Below are 7500 nucleotides of genomic sequence, written 5' to 3'. Positions count from 1 at the left end.
GTACGAAATAAGTTGACAACCATAGGCTACTTATCCATATACAGATTTAGCAATTGACAATGCAAGGTGGTCTCTCTCTCTCTCTCTCTCTCTCGTGTCAAAATGAAAACAGCTTCCAGCCCCTTTCATGAAGGACTACTTGTGCATATTGCAAGATGTCAGTTTCTAAGTGAATGAGCAAAAGAGCATACAGCACCTGGTATTCCCAGGCGGTCTCCCATCCAAGTACTAACCAGGCCCGACCCTGCTTAGCTTCCGAGATCAGACGTGATCGGGCGTTGCCAGGCTGGTATGGCCGTACGAAATAAGTTGACAACCATAGGCTACTTATCCATATACAGATTTAGCAATTGACAATGCAAGGTGGTCTCTCTCTCTCTCTCTCTCTCTCGTGTCAAAATGAAAACAGCTTCCAGCCCCTTTCATGAAGGACTACTTGTGCATATTGCAAGATGTCAGTTTCTAAGTGAATGAGCAAAAGAGCATACAGCACCTGGTATTCCCAGGCGGTCTCCCATCCAAGTACTAACCAGGCCCGACCCTGCTTAGCTTCCGAGATCAGACGTGATCGGGCGTTGCCAGGCTGGTATGGCCGTACGAAATAAGTTGACAACCATAGGCTACTTATCCATATACAGATTTAGCAATTGACAATGCAAGGTGGTCTCTCTCTCTCTCTCTCTCTCTCTCGTGTCAAAATGAAAACAGTTTCCAGCCCCTTTCATGAAGGACTACTTGTGCATATTGCAAGATGTCAGTTTCTAAGTGAATGAGCAAAAGAGCATACAGCACCTGGTATTCCCAGGCGGTCTCCCATCCAAGTACTAACCAGGCCCGACCCTGCTTAGCTTCCGAGATCAGACGAGATCGGGCGTTGCCAGGCTGGTATGGCCGTACGAAATAAGTTGACAACCATAGGCTACTTATCCATATACAGATTTAGCAATTGACAATGCAAGGTGGTCTCTCTCTCTCTCTCTCTCTCTCGTGTCAAAATGAAAACAGCTTCCAGCCCCTTTCATGAAGGACTACTTGTGCATATTGCAAGATTTCAGTTTCTAAGTGAATGAGCAAAAGAGCATACAGCACCTGGTATTCCCAGGCGGTCTCCCATCCAAGTACTAACCAGGCCCGACCCTGCTTAGCTTCCGAGATCAGACGAGATCAGGCGTTGCCAGGCTGGTATGGCCGTACGAAATAAGTTGACAACCATAGGCTACTTATCCATATACAGATTTAGCAATTGACAATGCAAGGTAGTCTCTCTCTCTCTCTCTCTCTCTCTCTCTCTCTCGTGTCAAAATGAAAACAGCTTCCAGCCCCTTTCATGAAGGACTACTTGTGCATATTGCAAGATGTCAGTTTCTAAGTGAATGAGCAAAAGAGCATACAGCACCTGGTATTCCCAGGCGGTCTCCCATCCAAGTACTAACCAGGCCCGACCCTGCTTAGCTTCCGAGATCAGACGAGATCGGGCGTTGCCAGGCTGGTATGGCCGTACGAAATAAGTTGACAACCATAGGCTACTTATCCATATACAGATTTAGCAATTGACAATGCAAGGTAGTCTCTCTCTCTCTCTCTCTCTCTCGTGTCAAAATGAAAACAGCTTCCAGCCCCTTTCATGAAGGACTACTTGTGCATATTGCAAGATTTCAGTTTCTAAGTGAATGAGCAAAAGAGCATACAGCACCTGGTATTCCCAGGCGGTCTCCCATCCAAGTACTAACCAGGCCCGACCCTGCTTAGCTTCCGAGATCAGACGAGATCAGGCGTTGCCAGGCTGGTATGGCCGTACGAAATAAGTTGACAACCATAGGCTACTTATCCATATACAGATTTAGCAATTGACAATGCAAGGTAGTCTCTCTCTCTCTCTCTCTCTCTCTCTCTCTCGTGTCAAAATGAAAACAGCTTCCAGCCCCTTTCATGAAGGACTACTTGTGCATATTGCAAGATGTCAGTTTCTAAGTGAATGAGCAAAAGAGCATACAGCACCTGGTATTCCCAGGCGGTCTCCCATCCAAGTACTAACCAGGCCCGACCCTGCTTAGCTTCCGAGATCAGACGAGATCGGGCGTTGCCAGGCTGGTATGGCCGTACGAAATAAGTTGACAACCATAGGCTACTTATCCATATACAGATTTAGCAATTGACAATGCAAGGTAGTCTCTCTCTCTCTCTCTCTCTCTCGTGTCAAAATGAAAACAGCTTCCAGCCCCTTTCATGAAGGACTACTTGTGCATATTGCAAGATGTCAGTTTCTAAGTGAATGAGCAAAAGAGCATACAGCACCTGGTATTCCCAGGCGGTCTCCCATCCAAGTACTAACCAGGCCCGACCCTGCTTAGCTTCCGAGATCAGACGTGATCGGGCGTTGCCAGGCTGGTATGGCCGTACGAAATAAGTTGACAACCATAGGCTACTTATCCATATACAGATTTAGCAATTGACAATGCAAGGTGGTCTCTCTCTCTCTCTCTCTCTCTCGTGTCAAAATGAAAACAGCTTCCAGCCCCTTTCATGAAGGACTACTTGTGCATATTGCAAGATGTCAGTTTCTAAGTGAATGAGCAAAAGAGCATACAGCACCTGGTATTCCCAGGCGGTCTCCCATCCAAGTACTAACCAGGCCCGACCCTGCTTAGCTTCCGAGATCAGACGTGATCGGGCGTTGCCAGGCTGGTATGGCCGTACGAAATAAGTTGACAACCATAGGCTACTTATCCATATACAGATTTAGCAATTGACAATGCAAGGTGGTCTCTCTCTCTCTCTCTCTCTCTCTCGTGTCAAAATGAAAACAGTTTCCAGCCCCTTTCATGAAGGACTACTTGTGCATATTGCAAGATGTCAGTTTCTAAGTGAATGAGCAAAAGAGCATACAGCACCTGGTATTCCCAGGCGGTCTCCCATCCAAGTACTAACCAGGCCCGACCCTGCTTAGCTTCCGAGATCAGACGTGATCGGGCGTTGCCAGGCTGGTATGGCCGTACGAAATAAGTTGACAACCATAGGCTACTTATCCATATACAGATTTAGCAATTGACAATGCAAGGTGGTCTCTCTCTCTCTCTCTCTCTCTCTCTCGTGTCAAAATGAAAACAGCTTCCAGCCCCTTTCATGAAGGACTACTTGTGCATATTGCAAGATGTCAGTTTCTAAGTGAATGAGCAAAAGAGCATACAGCACCTGGTATTCCCAGGCGGTCTCCCATCCAAGTACTAACCAGGCCCGACCCTGCTTAGCTTCCGAGATCAGACGTGATCGGGCGTTGCCAGGCTGGTATGGCCGTACGAAATAAGTTGACAACCATAGGCTACTTATCCATATACAGATTTAGCAATTGACAATGCAAGGTGGTCTCTCTCTCTCTCTCTCTCTCGTGTCAAAATGAAAACAGTTTCCAGCCCCTTTCATGAAGGACTACTTGTGCATATTGCAAGATGTCAGTTTCTAAGTGAATGAGCAAAAGAGCATACAGCACCTGGTATTCCCAGGCGGTCTCCCATCCAAGTACTAACCAGGCCCGACCCTGCTTAGCTTCCGAGATCAGACGAGATTGGGCGTTGCCAGGCTGGTATGGCCGTACGAAATAAGTTGACAACCATAGGCTACTTATCCATATACAGATTTAGCAATTGACAATGCAAGGTAGTCTCTCTCTCTCTCTCTCTCTCTCGTGTCAAAATGAAAACAGCTTCCAGCCCCTTTCATGAAGGACTACTTGTGCATATTGCAAGATGTCAGTTTCTAAGTGAATGAGCAAAAGAGCATACAGCACCTGGTATTCCCAGGCGGTCTCCCATCCAAGTACTAACCAGGCCCGACCCTGCTTAGCTTCCGAGATCAGACGAGATCGGGCGTTGCCAGGCTGGTATGGCCGTACGAAATAAGTTGACAACCATAGGCTACTTATCCATATACAGATTTAGCAATTGACAATGCAAGGTGGTCTCTCTCTCTCTCTCTCTCTCTCTCTCGTGTCAAAATGAAAACAGCTTCCAGCCCCTTTCATGAAGGACTACTTGTGCATATTGCAAGATGTCAGTTTCTAAGTGAATGAGCAAAAGAGCATATAGCACCTGGTATTCCCAGGCGGTCTCCCATCCAAGTATTAACCAGGCCCGACCCTGCTTAGCTTCCGAGATCAGACGTGATCGGGCGTTGCCAGGCTGGTATGGCCGTACGAAATAAGTTGACAACCATAGGCTACTTATCCATATACAGATTTAGCAATTGACAATGCAAGGTGGTCTCTCTCTCTCTCTCTCTCTCTCTCGTGTCAAAATGAAAACAGTTTCCAGCCCCTTTCATGAAGGACTACTTGTGCATATTGCAAGATGTCAGTTTCTAAGTGAATGAGCAAAAGAGCATACAGCACCTGGTATTCCCAGGCGGTCTCCCATCCAAGTACTAACCAGGCCCGACCCTGCTTAGCTTCCGAGATCAGACGTGATCGGGCGTTGCCAGGCTGGTATGGCCGTACGAAATAAGTTGACAACCATAGGCTACTTATCCATATACAGATTTAGCAATTGACAATGCAAGGTGGTCTCTCTCTCTCTCTCTCTCTCTCTCTCTCGTGTCAAAATGAAAACAGCTTCCAGCCCCTTTCATGAAGGACTACTTGTGCATATTGCAAGATGTCAGTTTCTAAGTGAATGAGCAAAAGAGCATACAGCACCTGGTATTCCCAGGCGGTCTCCCATCCAAGTACTAACCAGGCCCGACCCTGCTTAGCTTCCGAGATCAGACGTGATCGGGCGTTGCCAGGCTGGTATGGCCGTACGAAATAAGTTGACAACCATAGGCTACTTATCCATATACAGATTTAGCAATTGACAATGCAAGGTGGTCTCTCTCTCTCTCTCTCTCTCGTGTCAAAATGAAAACAGTTTCCAGCCCCTTTCATGAAGGACTACTTGTGCATATTGCAAGATGTCAGTTTCTAAGTGAATGAGCAAAAGAGCATACAGCACCTGGTATTCCCAGGCGGTCTCCCATCCAAGTACTAACCAGGCCCGACCCTGCTTAGCTTCCGAGATCAGACGAGATTGGGCGTTGCCAGGCTGGTATGGCCGTACGAAATAAGTTGACAACCATAGGCTACTTATCCATATACAGATTTAGCAATTGACAATGCAAGGTAGTCTCTCTCTCTCTCTCTCTCTCTCGTGTCAAAATGAAAACAGCTTCCAGCCCCTTTCATGAAGGACTACTTGTGCATATTGCAAGATGTCAGTTTCTAAGTGAATGAGCAAAAGAGCATACAGCACCTGGTATTCCCAGGCGGTCTCCCATCCAAGTACTAACCAGGCCCGACCCTGCTTAGCTTCCGAGATCAGACGAGATCGGGCGTTGCCAGGCTGGTATGGCCGTACGAAATAAGTTGACAACCATAGGCTACTTATCCATATACAGATTTAGCAATTGACAATGCAAGGTGGTCTCTCTCTCTCTCTCTCTCTCTCTCGTGTCAAAATGAAAACAGTTTCCAGCCCCTTTCATGAAGGACTACTTGTGCATATTGCAAGATGTCAGTTTCTAAGTGAATGAGCAAAAGAGCATACAGCACCTGGTATTCCCAGGCGGTCTCCCATCCAAGTACTAACCAGGCCCGACCCTGCTTAGCTTCCGAGATCAGACGTGATCGGGCGTTGCCAGGCTGGTATGGCCGTACGAAATAAGTTGACAACCATAGGCTACTTATCCATATACAGATTTAGCAATTGACAATGCAAGGTGGTCTCTCTCTCTCTCTCTCTCTCTCGTGTCAAAATGAAAACAGCTTCCAGCCCCTTTCATGAAGGACTACTTGTGCATATTGCAAGATGTCAGTTTCTAAGTGAATGAGCAAAAGAGCATACAGCACCTGGTATTCCCAGGCGGTCTCCCATCCAAGTACTAACCAGGCCCGACCCTGCTTAGCTTCCGAGATCAGACGTGATCGGGCGTTGCCAGGCTGGTATGGCCGTACGAAATAAGTTGACAACCATAGGCTACTTATCCATATGCAGATTTAGCAATTGACAATGCAAGGTGGTCTCTCTCTCTCTCTCTCTCTCTCTCGTGTCAAAATGAAAACAGTTTCCAGCCCCTTTCATGAAGGACTACTTGTGCATATTGCAAGATGTCAGTTTCTAAGTGAATGAGCAAAAGAGCATACAGCACCTGGTATTCCCAGGCGGTCTCCCATCCAAGTACTAACCAGGCCCGACCCTGCTTAGCTTCCGAGATCAGACGAGATTGGGCGTTGCCAGGCTGGTATGGCCGTACGAAATAAGTTGACAACCATAGGCTACTTATCCATATACAGATTTAGCAATTGACAATGCAAGGTAGTCTCTCTCTCTCTCTCTCTCTCTCGTGTCAAAAAGAAAACAGCTTCCAGCCCCTTTCATGAAGGACTACTTGTGCATATTGCAAGATGTCAGTTTCTAAGTGAATGAGCAAAAGAGCATACAGCACCTGGTATTCCCAGGCGGTCTCCCATCCAAGTACTAACCAGGCCCGACCCTGCTTAGCTTCCGAGATCAGACGAGATCGGGCGTTGCCAGGCTGGTATGGCCGTACGAAATAAGTTGACAACCATAGGCTACTTATCCATATACAGATTTAGCAATTGACAATGCAAGGTGGTCTCTCTCTCTCTCTCGTGTCAAAATGAAAACAGCTTCCAGCCCCTTTCATGAAGGACTACTTGTGCATATTGCAAGATTTCAGTTTCTAAGTGAATGAGCAAAAGAGCATACAGCACCTGGTATTCCCAGGCGGTCTCCCATCCAAGTACTAACCAGGCCCGACCCTGCTTAGCTTCCGAGATCAGACGAGATCGGGCGTTGCCAGGCTGGTATGGCCGTACGAAATAAGTTGACAACCATAGGCTACTTATCCATATACAGATTTAGCAATTGACAATGCAAGGTAGTCTCTCTCTCTCTCTCTCTCTCTCTCTCGTGTCAAAATGAAAACAGCTTCCAGCCCCTTTCATGAAGGACTACTTGTGCATATTGCAAGATGTCAGTTTCTAGGTGAATGAGCAAAAGAGCATACAGCACCTGGTATTCCCAGGCGGTCTCCCATCCAAGTACTAACCAGGCCCGACCCTGCTTAGCTTCCGAGATCAGACGAGATCGGGCGTTGCCAGGCTGGTATGGCCGTACGAAATAAGTTGACAACCATAGGCTACTTATCCATATACAGATTTAGCAATTGACAATGCAAGGTAGTCTCTCTCTCTCTCTCTCTCGTGTCAAAATGAAAACAGCTTCCAGCCCCTTTCATGAAGGACTACTTGTGCATATTGCAAGATGTCAGTTTCTAAGTGAATGAGCAAAAGAGCATACAGCACCTGGTATTCCCAGGCGGTCTCCCATCCAAGTACTAACCAGGCCCGACCCTGCTTAGCTTCCGAGATCAGACGAGATCGGGCGTTGCCAGGCTGGTATGGCCGTACGAAATAAGTTGACAACCATAGGCTACTTATCCATATACAGA

The 7500-nt window shown here is 47.1% G+C and overlaps 22 non-coding genes and 4 pseudogenes across 22 annotated transcripts in view; all 26 read right to left on the bottom strand.

Annotated features, from left to right (window-relative positions):
• Positions 1-6, bottom strand: part of LOC146216857 (5S ribosomal RNA) — a 119-nt gene extending 113 nt beyond the window's left edge. The window contains exon 1 of the ribosomal RNA XR_014753003.1: positions 1-6. This exon is cut by the window's left edge and continues 113 nt beyond it. This is a non-coding gene — a ribosomal RNA (5S ribosomal RNA).
• Positions 7-184: 178 nt separating this feature from the next.
• Positions 185-303, bottom strand: LOC146216856 (5S ribosomal RNA). Its single transcript, XR_014751980.1, has one exon. It is a non-coding gene; the product is annotated as a 5S ribosomal RNA (ribosomal RNA).
• Positions 304-481: 178 nt separating this feature from the next.
• Positions 482-600, bottom strand: LOC146216855 (5S ribosomal RNA). Its single transcript, XR_014751979.1, has one exon. It is a non-coding gene; the product is annotated as a 5S ribosomal RNA (ribosomal RNA).
• A 180-nt stretch (positions 601-780) lies between these two features.
• Positions 781-899, bottom strand: LOC146216854 (5S ribosomal RNA). Its single transcript, XR_014753002.1, has one exon. It is a non-coding gene; the product is annotated as a 5S ribosomal RNA (ribosomal RNA).
• A 178-nt stretch (positions 900-1077) lies between these two features.
• LOC146216853 (5S ribosomal RNA) lies at positions 1078-1196 on the bottom strand. The gene has a single exon (XR_014752394.1). It is a non-coding gene; the product is annotated as a 5S ribosomal RNA (ribosomal RNA).
• Positions 1197-1384: 188 nt separating this feature from the next.
• Positions 1385-1503, bottom strand: LOC146216852 (5S ribosomal RNA). Its single transcript, XR_014753001.1, has one exon. It is a non-coding gene; the product is annotated as a 5S ribosomal RNA (ribosomal RNA).
• Positions 1504-1681: 178 nt separating this feature from the next.
• LOC146216851 (5S ribosomal RNA) lies at positions 1682-1800 on the bottom strand. The gene has a single exon (XR_014752393.1). It is a non-coding gene; the product is annotated as a 5S ribosomal RNA (ribosomal RNA).
• A 186-nt stretch (positions 1801-1986) lies between these two features.
• Positions 1987-2105, bottom strand: LOC146216850 (5S ribosomal RNA). Its single transcript, XR_014753000.1, has one exon. It is a non-coding gene; the product is annotated as a 5S ribosomal RNA (ribosomal RNA).
• A 178-nt stretch (positions 2106-2283) lies between these two features.
• Positions 2284-2402, bottom strand: LOC146216849 (5S ribosomal RNA). The gene has a single exon (XR_014751978.1). It is a non-coding gene; the product is annotated as a 5S ribosomal RNA (ribosomal RNA).
• A 178-nt stretch (positions 2403-2580) lies between these two features.
• Positions 2581-2699, bottom strand: LOC146216848 (5S ribosomal RNA). The gene has a single exon (XR_014751977.1). It is a non-coding gene; the product is annotated as a 5S ribosomal RNA (ribosomal RNA).
• Positions 2700-2879: 180 nt separating this feature from the next.
• LOC146216847 (5S ribosomal RNA) lies at positions 2880-2998 on the bottom strand. The gene has a single exon (XR_014751976.1). It is a non-coding gene; the product is annotated as a 5S ribosomal RNA (ribosomal RNA).
• A 182-nt stretch (positions 2999-3180) lies between these two features.
• On the bottom strand, positions 3181-3299 carry LOC146216846 (5S ribosomal RNA). The gene has a single exon (XR_014751975.1). It is a non-coding gene; the product is annotated as a 5S ribosomal RNA (ribosomal RNA).
• A 176-nt stretch (positions 3300-3475) lies between these two features.
• On the bottom strand, positions 3476-3594 carry LOC146216845 (5S ribosomal RNA; annotated as a pseudogene).
• Positions 3595-3772: 178 nt separating this feature from the next.
• Positions 3773-3891, bottom strand: LOC146216844 (5S ribosomal RNA). The gene has a single exon (XR_014752999.1). It is a non-coding gene; the product is annotated as a 5S ribosomal RNA (ribosomal RNA).
• Positions 3892-4073: 182 nt separating this feature from the next.
• On the bottom strand, positions 4074-4192 carry LOC146216843 (5S ribosomal RNA; annotated as a pseudogene).
• Positions 4193-4372: 180 nt separating this feature from the next.
• LOC146216842 (5S ribosomal RNA) lies at positions 4373-4491 on the bottom strand. The gene has a single exon (XR_014751973.1). It is a non-coding gene; the product is annotated as a 5S ribosomal RNA (ribosomal RNA).
• Positions 4492-4675: 184 nt separating this feature from the next.
• On the bottom strand, positions 4676-4794 carry LOC146216841 (5S ribosomal RNA). The gene has a single exon (XR_014751972.1). It is a non-coding gene; the product is annotated as a 5S ribosomal RNA (ribosomal RNA).
• Positions 4795-4970: 176 nt separating this feature from the next.
• Positions 4971-5089, bottom strand: LOC146216840 (5S ribosomal RNA; annotated as a pseudogene).
• A 178-nt stretch (positions 5090-5267) lies between these two features.
• LOC146216839 (5S ribosomal RNA) lies at positions 5268-5386 on the bottom strand. The gene has a single exon (XR_014752998.1). It is a non-coding gene; the product is annotated as a 5S ribosomal RNA (ribosomal RNA).
• Positions 5387-5566: 180 nt separating this feature from the next.
• On the bottom strand, positions 5567-5685 carry LOC146216838 (5S ribosomal RNA). The gene has a single exon (XR_014751971.1). It is a non-coding gene; the product is annotated as a 5S ribosomal RNA (ribosomal RNA).
• Positions 5686-5863: 178 nt separating this feature from the next.
• Positions 5864-5982, bottom strand: LOC146216837 (5S ribosomal RNA). Its single transcript, XR_014751970.1, has one exon. It is a non-coding gene; the product is annotated as a 5S ribosomal RNA (ribosomal RNA).
• Positions 5983-6162: 180 nt separating this feature from the next.
• On the bottom strand, positions 6163-6281 carry LOC146216836 (5S ribosomal RNA; annotated as a pseudogene).
• A 178-nt stretch (positions 6282-6459) lies between these two features.
• On the bottom strand, positions 6460-6578 carry LOC146216835 (5S ribosomal RNA). The gene has a single exon (XR_014752997.1). It is a non-coding gene; the product is annotated as a 5S ribosomal RNA (ribosomal RNA).
• Positions 6579-6748: 170 nt separating this feature from the next.
• LOC146216834 (5S ribosomal RNA) lies at positions 6749-6867 on the bottom strand. The gene has a single exon (XR_014752996.1). It is a non-coding gene; the product is annotated as a 5S ribosomal RNA (ribosomal RNA).
• Positions 6868-7049: 182 nt separating this feature from the next.
• On the bottom strand, positions 7050-7168 carry LOC146216833 (5S ribosomal RNA). Its single transcript, XR_014752995.1, has one exon. It is a non-coding gene; the product is annotated as a 5S ribosomal RNA (ribosomal RNA).
• Positions 7169-7342: 174 nt separating this feature from the next.
• LOC146216832 (5S ribosomal RNA) lies at positions 7343-7461 on the bottom strand. The gene has a single exon (XR_014752993.1). It is a non-coding gene; the product is annotated as a 5S ribosomal RNA (ribosomal RNA).
• Between the last annotated feature and the right edge of the window lie 39 nt (positions 7462-7500).

This window comes from Hypomesus nipponensis, chromosome 28, assembly GCF_054491055.1.
Source record: "Hypomesus nipponensis isolate SF chromosome 28, ASM5449105v1, whole genome shotgun sequence".
NCBI classification, from domain to species: domain Eukaryota; kingdom Metazoa; phylum Chordata; class Actinopteri; order Osmeriformes; family Osmeridae; genus Hypomesus; species Hypomesus nipponensis.
The sequence above is the reverse complement of the archived record's forward strand: the minus strand, read 5'-3'. Positions and strand labels throughout refer to the sequence as shown.